The 9355-nt window shown below is 39.6% G+C and overlaps 1 protein-coding gene across 1 annotated transcript in view; it reads left to right on the top strand.

The window, feature by feature from the left end:
- The first annotated feature begins 1688 nt into the window (after positions 1-1688).
- The window catches only part of LOC145391024 (TWiK family of potassium channels protein 18-like), a 246046-nt gene continuing 238379 nt past the window's right edge, over positions 1689-9355 (top strand). Inside the window, exon 1 of the mRNA XM_080265757.1 lies at positions 1689-1700. The gene's annotated coding sequence lies outside the window, so the exon portion shown is untranslated. The remainder of the gene's footprint in view (positions 1701-9355) is intronic.

The following is a 9355-nucleotide window of genomic DNA, read 5'->3' on the forward strand; positions in this document are numbered from 1 at the left end:
GAGGGGAGAAGAGGAGAGGAAAGAAGAGAAGAGGGAGAAGGGAGAGAAATGAAGGCGAAAGAGGCGTAAGCGTGAAAGTGAGGGGAGGGGAGGAGGAGGGGGGAGGAAAAAGGGAGGAAAGAGGATTGGGGAGGGAGGGGAGGAGAGGGAAGGATGGAGGGGGAGGAATGCACAAGGGGAGGAGGAAGACGATGGCAAAGAAGCAGAAGGGAGGAAGGGAGGGGGAGAGAGAGAGAAAGGGGAGGAAGAGTGGGTAGGGAAAATGGAAGGGAGGGAATTAGGGAGGGAGGGAAGGCGGGGGAAAGGAAAGAGAGAAGGACTGGTGAGAAAAGAGGAAGGAAAAAGAGAAGGCAAAGAAACAGAAGGGGAGGGGAAGAGGGAGTGGGAAGGAGGGTGGGGGAGGGGAAGCAAGGGAAGGGAAGGGGAGAGAGAGAGAGAGAGAGAGAACCTAATGCAACGAAACGGGGAGGGAAGGGGTAGGGAGGAGGGAGAGTGGGAGGGAGAGATGGGAGGGAAAGAGAGGAGAGAGAGGAAAGGGAGAGAAGGAGAGAAGGAAGAGAAGTTAAGGAGGGAGAGGGCGATGACGGAAGAGAGAGAAGGGGAAGGGGAAGTGAGGGGAAAGGAAAGGAAGAGGAGGAGGAGGAAAGAAGGAGGAAAGAGGAGAGGGAAAGAAGGAAAAGGAAGATGGAAGACTTGGGAAGGGAGTAGAAAGGAGTGAGCGAGAGGGAGAGAAAAGGAGTGAGGAAAGGAACAGGAGAAGGAGGGAAGGAAGAGATGAAAAGAGAGGGAGAGAAGGAGGGATGGAAGACAAGAAAAGAGAGGGAGAGGAGGGAGAAAAGAGAGGGTGGGAAGAGGAAGAAAGGGAAGAATGTAAAGAATGAGAGGTGAGAGAGTGGAAGGGGGAGAGAATAAGTAGCTATGGGGGAGGAAGAGGAAAGAGGGGAGGAAAAGAAAGGGAGAGGGGGGGGAGGAGGAGAAGGAGGAGAAAAGAAGGGAGGAAGGGAGAGGAAAGGAGAGGAGGGGAGGGAAACGACATCAGCCAAGCCCCCCACCTCCCACCATCATCTTTAAGCATGACACACAGAGAGCACACAGGGAGAGAGTGTGTCCTACTGCGCATGTCACCCTGTCCTTCCTATTCCCTGTCCTGCCCTGCCCTGCCCCCTAGGAATCGCAGAACCTGGCCTTCCATGACCCAAAGTCGAACCCGGGACCTTGTTTCATGCTGGTCTCTCCTCCTGAACCTCCTTCTTCTTATTGATTGTCTGGGTTGGTGGATGCAATCAATACAAGATGGCGGGCGTACGATCCAAGTCAAAAATGAACCCTACCCTCTTACTCTCACCCCAGTCCAGCTCGAACCCAGGCTAGGTGTTAATTCTGGGGGGGTTTAGGGGGGTTTTAGAGGCCGTGGGGTTAGTTTAAGTGGGGTTTGGAGGGGGTTAAGTGACGCAGAGGCCTGGCGTACGATTCAACTTAAAATTCCTCCCACTCCTTTTCCACTTCACCACATCAAAATCAGAGCCAAGGTGAAGACTATATCAGGAGGGGTTCCAGGGGGTTTCCAGGGGGGTTCAGGGGGTTCTGGGTTTCATTTCAGTGGGGTTTGAAGGGGTTTGGGTGAGGGTGCGGTACGATACGTTGCCCCGGGAGAGGACCAGCATCACAGAAGCAGCATCCCGTCGACGCGCGAGGTTGACGTAAGCCTCTCCCTCGACTGACCTCTTCACCGATTTCCCGCTTTTACCGTAGCCGTACCGTAGCCGCACCGTGCACCGTAGCCAGTGAGTACGGTGACAGAGTGCCTCCGGATTAACGTTACCGAGAGTGCATACCCCCGGATTTGCCCGAGGAGCTGAGGGGTACATTGTAAACAAGGATTTTTGACTTTCGGCTGCCTGAACTTAAGTGATGGCGCTTGGGTGGATCTCGCTTTTCCTCCCCTCCTGACCTGACCTCCTGTGTTCCCCTAGGTCACGGCAGGACAGAGGTCACCGTACCCATCGCCAGTCTCAGGCACCATCATCATCATCATCATCATCTTCATTATTATCATCATCATCACCTCAAGATAGGGTGAGGTTGGAAGAGGGAACAAGAAGGGTGAATGTACAGAAGTGGGCGAATCATCATCATCATCATCATCATCATCATCATCATCATCATCATCAATCACAAAAAAGAAAAAAGAGATATGAAAAAAAGGGAAAATTATCAACAGTACACTCACGAAAATAATAAAAATAAAAATAAAAAGCGTGTTACTATTTTGTGGTGTAAAGTGTTCCAGCCTTCAAAATATTCCACTCTTCTGGACTCCCTTTAAGTGGTATTCGATTCCTTTAGCTGTGAAATAAGTGGTGTTGGAATCTATAAGTGACATGGACACGAAAATCTCTTATATATTTCTCTCATAATACGGCTAGCAGATTATTATTATTATTATTATTATTATTTGGCACACAAGATAATCAGCAGAAAAATCAGAAGAAACAAATATGACTCACGTTTATTATCATTATTATTATTATTATTATTATTATTATTATTGTTGTTGTTGTTGATGTTACTACTACTACTACTTCTGCTATTACTACTACTTTTACTACTACTACTACTACTACTACTACTATTATTATTATTATTGTTATTATTATTTTATTATTATCAGCACAGAAAAGGAGAAGAAAAAAAAAACAGAAAAAAAATCGGTGTTTTAGTGATGTATGTTCAGCCTGAGAATTTATAAACATATTTAATTTTTATTTTGTCCATATTCCCGTCGGTTAAGGAAGCTCCCTAACACCTTTTCCTAAGCGATTTATTTTGTTTGTTACACCGTACTGTTCTACTCTGCGTTATTATAAATCCTTCAAACATCGTCATACTCTGCATATATAACGTAAAAAGGGATATTAGCCAGACACATCCAAAAATAAATCTCTAAGGAAGAGGTGTTAGGGAGCCTTCATAAAATTCTATAGCTCACGAGGAAAGCACTCAGTTCTTTCTCAAATTCGACCCACAATTTTTTTCAATAAATCAAAATACGTGCTCATTTGACGTACCAAAAAAACAAAAAAAACAAAAAAGTGACTGACAAGGAAAACGCAAAAAATCTTAATAAAAATGACAGAAGGAAACACACACACACAGACACACACACACACACACACACACACACACACACACACACACACACGCACACACACACACGCACGCACACACACACACACACACACACACACACACACACACACACACACACACACACACACACACAATTCAGAAGGAAAAAACACACATCTTTCCCTAGCAACACGCAACAACTCTTTTACATGAAAATAAAAATGTCACGCAAGAAAACGACCAGAAAAAGAGAGAAAAAAAAGTATCCGTGACTGAAAAGAAAAAAAATAATATGCGTAACTGACAAGGATAGCAGTCAAATCTCTCTCCAAGCATACGACAGGCGAGAGCTGTTTTAAAATCTGGGTATCGATTTCCTGCTAAACACACACACACACACACACACACACACACACACACACACACACACAAAAGACCAGAAAGATAAGCATAAAGGAATGACTGGAAAAACAGACGTGTAAATGAACGACTTGAAAATCAAAAACGTAAATGAGGCTTGAAAAAGATATGCGTTAATGAAAAACAAGAAAATAAGGGTAAATAAAAGTCTAAAAAAACAGAAGCGTAAATGAAAGACAAGAAAAACAGAAGCGTAAATGAAAGACTGGAAAAAAAACATACGCGTAAAATGAACGGTAAGAAACAAACATAAGCGTAAATGAAAGACAAGAAAAAACAAAAGCGTAAATGAAAGACAAGAAAAAAACATAAGCGTAAATGAAAGACTGGAAAGAAACATACGCGTAAATGAAAAACAAGAAAAACAAAAGCGTAAATGAAAGACCTGAAAAACAGAGACGTAAATGAAAGACAAGAAAAACAAAAGACTAACTGAAGTACTGGAGAAAACATGCGCGTAAATGAGACACGAAAAAACAAAAGCATAAATGAAAGACAAGAAAAACAAGCGTAAATGAAAGACAAGAAAAAACAAGCGTAAATGAAAGACAATAAAAACAAGCGTAAATGAAAGACAAGAAAATGCATAAGCGTACATGAAAGACGAGAAAAAACGTAAGCATAAATGAAAGACTAGAAAAACATAAACGTAAATTAAAGACTTGAAAAACAGAGGCGTAAGTTAAAGACTAGAAAAACAAAATATTAAATGAAATATAAGAAAAAAACACGTGTGTAAATGAAAGAAAAAAAAAAGCGTAAATGAAAGACTAGAAAAACAGAGGATAAATGGAGGATTTACAAAATACCCATAAATAAAAGACCCAAAAAACAAGAAAAACAGAAGCGTAAATGGAAGACTAAAAAAAAACACACACACCTGTATATGAACGACCAGAAAAACAAGAACGAAATGAAAAGAAAAAGTCCTTCAAATTTCTCCTCTTTTCTCCTTTCATTTCTCAAGTTTTAGAAGCGAAAAAAATGGATAAGGAAAAAACAAAAAGGAAAGACAAGAAAACATAAGCCTAAAAGAAAAATACCTCAAAAATATTCCTCTTTTCTCTATTATTTCCTCAGTTTTGGGAAAGAAAATTTTTGGATAAAGAAAACGAAAAAAAAATTATGGTGTTTTAAACTATGTGTGTTTCAAGACAGCAAAATAAAACGAAATTTTTATTATGTGAAAAGCCAAATAAAAAAATCGTCTTGGAAATTGTCAAGGAAAAAATGAAGAAAAAAAAACAGTAAATTAAGTGGGGAAAAAAACTGAAATTTTTATTATTATTATTAATATTAATATTATTATTATTATTATTATTATTATTACTACTACTGCTACTACTACTACTGCTACTACTACTACTACCACCACTACTACTACTACTACTACTACTACTACTATTATTATTATTATTATTATTATTATTATTATTACTATTATTATTATTATTATTTTTATTATTATTATTATTATTATTATTATTATTATTATTATTATTTTGAGCACAAGAAAAAATATCCTGCCAATTTTTCGATATTTTTTTTTAAGGACGCATGGAGATTTTGGACGCCTGTTTGTGAGTACCTGACATCAATACCTCTTTTAATCCCTTCAGTACGATGACCCTCTAATTTACTCATGCTACTTCTAGGCGATTTATTTAAGGGGGGATTTTTTCCGGCAGGAGGGGTTAGGCTTCAATAAATTCTTCGCTTAAATCCTTTCAAATAAATCCTACACTTTAATAAATCCTGACATAAATCTTTCACTAAAATTTTTTAAAACAAATCCTTCACTTACATATAATCCTTCACTTTAACAAATCCTCAAAATAAATCCTTCACCCAAATCAATCCATAAATAAACCCTTCACTTAAATAAATCCACTTAAATAAATCCTTCACATAAATTCTTAAATCCTTCACTAAAATAAATCCTTCAATAAATCTTCCACTTAAGTAAATCCTTCATCACTACGCTCAGTTCACTTTAACTTGGCCCAAAAATCCCATCCATCCATCTTGAATACTGATGGAGATTTAATGTTAGAATATGATGCTAGTCACGAAGAAGAGCAAAAGGATGTAGAGCCATAGTATTATCTTTTCCCTGCCACTCAGCTACGTGAAATAAACTGCAAAAGGACGAAAATCTGGGCCAAGTTAAGGTGAATGGACTAGAGAGAGATTTGGTCATTAAGTAGATAGATGAAATGAATTAGTTGAAAAAATAGATAAAAATGAAAATTCGTCGGCATACTAAAGAGGTCAGATTCTTCACTTCATTGTTGCTATATTCTGAATTCATTCCTCCCCCCCCTCTTTCTCTCTCTCTCTCTCTCTCTCTCTCACACACACACACACATACACACACACACGGAGGCGAGAACACCACGCACGCACACACAAAAGCGGTAATTATAAGTTGTCACGTCCTGTGTGTGTGTGTGTGTGTGTGTGTGTGTGTGTGTGTGTGTGTGTGTGTGTGTGTGTCTGTGAGAGAGAGAGAGTGAGAGAGAGAGAGAGAGAGAGAGAGAGAGAGAGAGAGAGAGAGAGAGAGAGAACCCGGAATCCCCAACACACACGAACCTAATAATTAAAGAAAAAATAAAGTAAAATAAAAATGAATAAATCAATAATAGAAAAACAAGATATAATAAAATAAAATAAATATAAAATGCAAAAAATCGACAAAAATATCAATGCTTCTATAGCCTACGTGGACAATTGTATTAAATTCATTTTATTGAAAAATTTTGGTACAGAAATTCTCCCTCCCCCCAAAAGAATAAAAAAAAAAATTATACTATATTTTCACCACTAAAACTGACACCAAATAAAAATAAAATAAAATAAAATAAATAAATGGAAATAAAATAAATAAAATAAATAAATCTAAATAAAATAAAATAAATAAATACAGTAATAAAGTAAATAAATCTAAATAAAATAAAATAAAATAAATGAATACAGTAATAAAATAAATCTAAATAACAGAAAATAAAATAAATAAATACAGAAATAACGTAAATAAGTCTAAATAAATAAAATAAAAATAAAATAAAAATAAAATAAATAATTGAAGGAAGGATTGCCAGAAGCTTAAATAACTTTCTGCAACTTTATAAGCCTCTGAAAAAGCCAGGGTTAGGACGGATTTGGTGCACATGAATGGACACACACACACACACACACACACACACACACACACACACACTCACACACACACACACACACACACACACACACACACATACATACACACACACACACACACACACACACACACACACACACACACACACACACACACACACACACAGATTAGGGAATGAATGGATTAAAAAGTTGTGTGTGTGTGTGTGTGTGTGTGTGTGTGTGTGTGTGTGAGAGAGAGAGAGAGAGAGAGAGAGAGAGAGAGAGAGAGAGAGAGAGAGAGAGAGAGAGAGAGAGAGAGAGAGAGAGCAGAAAAACCCATCCACTTAAACAGGTAAACAGAAAACGAGGTAAAGAGAGGGGGTGGGGACTCCACTAAAACTAACACCACTCACGAGAGAGAGAGAGAGAGAGAGAGAGAGAGAGAGAGAGAGAGAGAGAGAGAGAGAGAGAGAGAGAGAGAGAGAGAGAGAGAGAGAGACTCCCAACCACTGCATATATTTTCAAAATTATCAAGGCTAGTAAAGGATAAAGGGCATTTAGTACAGATCATAGTCTTTGTGTGTTTTTAAATGAAACGTATTCCGGATTTAGTCCAAATGGCATGTTTCAGGAGGGAAAAGGGGAAAAAAAAACACGAGGTATCCAAATAAATAAATAACAATAATATAAATGATATAAAAAAGGAATTTGAAGAAAATGAAAAAATCTTCAAAAAAAAAAAAAAATCACAAGGTAAATAACGCAATCAAGAGCAAATAATACAAAATATATTCATTGAGGATTCCACAAAACTCTACGGATTTCTCCCATACCATCTCAGCAAAAACTCTACGGATTTCTCCCATACCATCTCAACACAATAAACTCTACGGACTCCCCCCACCGCATTTCAACACACAACTCCCGGGGGCTGTGTTCCCCTTCCTCTCAGGGACTCTTTGGGGCGGCTGGGTGGGTGGGGATTAGTCCAGGGGGATTAGGGGGGATTTAGGGTTGAAATTGGATCACTTATATACCTACATACACATACACTGACATACGTACACTTAAAAATACACACTTTCGTACGTACACATACACAAATCCAATACTCACACTGACACATACATACACACACGAACTTACACTCCTACTGATACATACACAAAGAGGGACGCACATACAGTTACACTCTCACTAACACATACACAGGCACACATACACTGTCAAATACTCACACAGTCGAATACATATACATACACATATTTACTGACGCACACACATAAACTGGCACACATAGTCAAATACACACACACACACACACACACACACACATACAAACACACACACACACACATACATACATACAAACACACACACACACACACACACACACACACACACACACACACACTGGGAGCTGGTGATCTTGATAAGGAGGGAGAGATGAAAAGGAAGAGGAGGGGAAGACGCAGAAGGGAGGAGGATGCAGTACAGGGGAGGGAGGGAGGGAGGGAGGGAGGAAGGGAGGGAGGGAGGGAAGAACAAGCTGAGGGATTGAGAGCGAAGAGATGAAGGAGAGAGAGAGAGAATAAAGAAACAGAGGAAGGAAGAGGGAGATAAGAAGGGTGAAGGAGGAAGGGAGTGAAGGAAGGGAAGGAATGAGAGAGAGAGAGAGAGAGAGAGAGAGAGAGAGAGAGAGAGAGAGAGAGAGAGAGAGAGAGAGAGATAGAGGTAATGAAGCAAGGACAGAAACAGGAAATGAAGGCAGGAAGAGGAGAAGGAAAGAGGAAGAAATAGGGAAGAATTGAAAGTGAAGAAGGAAGGAAGGAATAAAAAGGATGGAGAACACGAATACAAGACAATAAAGTGAAGGAAAGAAGGATGGATGGATAGACGAAAGGAGGGAGGGAAAGAGGTACGGAGGGAGGGAGAGAAGGATGGAGAAATGGAGGGAAGGGAGGGAGGGAAAGAGGGAGGCTAAGATGTAAAGGGAGCAGCATAACAGAGAACCCAAGGGAGAGAGGTTCAAGGAAAGGGTTGGGATGAACTGTTGTTGTGGGGGCAGGTTTGACGGTGTGGGGGTGTACGTGTGGGTGTGGGGGGAGGTGGGGGTGTGGTGGGTGTGGGTGGGGTGTGTAGGGGGAGGTGTGAGTGTAGGAGAGGGATGTGGGTGTGTACAATGTATAAAGGGGTGTGTGGAGTGTGTGGACAGGTGTGTGGGAGTAGTGGTGAAGGTGTGGGGAGGGTGTGCGTGTGGAGGAGGGGAAGTATGGAGGTCTGTGGGTGTAGAAGGGAATAATAATAATAATAATAATAATAATAATAATAATAATAATAATAATAATAATAACAATACTAATAATAAAAATAATAACTACTTAAATGACTAATAACAAAACCAGCAATTACACAAAAGGCATATCTCTCTCTCTCTCTCTCTCTCTCTCTCTCTCTCTCTCTCTCACACACACACACACACACACACACACACACACACCACAAAATTTCACCTTGTCAACGAAAAAGAAAAATCCAAAAAATAACCACAGCCATTACCCGACAAAAAAATAATAATAATAAAAAAAGGACGGGTTTATTTTCAGCGAAGGAGGGAGAAAATTTCCATGCCTAATTAATTAAAAAAAAGCATAAACAACGACAA

Source organism: Coenobita brevimanus, chromosome 16, assembly GCF_032717465.1.
Source record: "Coenobita brevimanus isolate Jiangsu-jjx chromosome 16, ASM3271746v2, whole genome shotgun sequence".
NCBI classification, from domain to species: domain Eukaryota; kingdom Metazoa; phylum Arthropoda; class Malacostraca; order Decapoda; family Coenobitidae; genus Coenobita; species Coenobita brevimanus.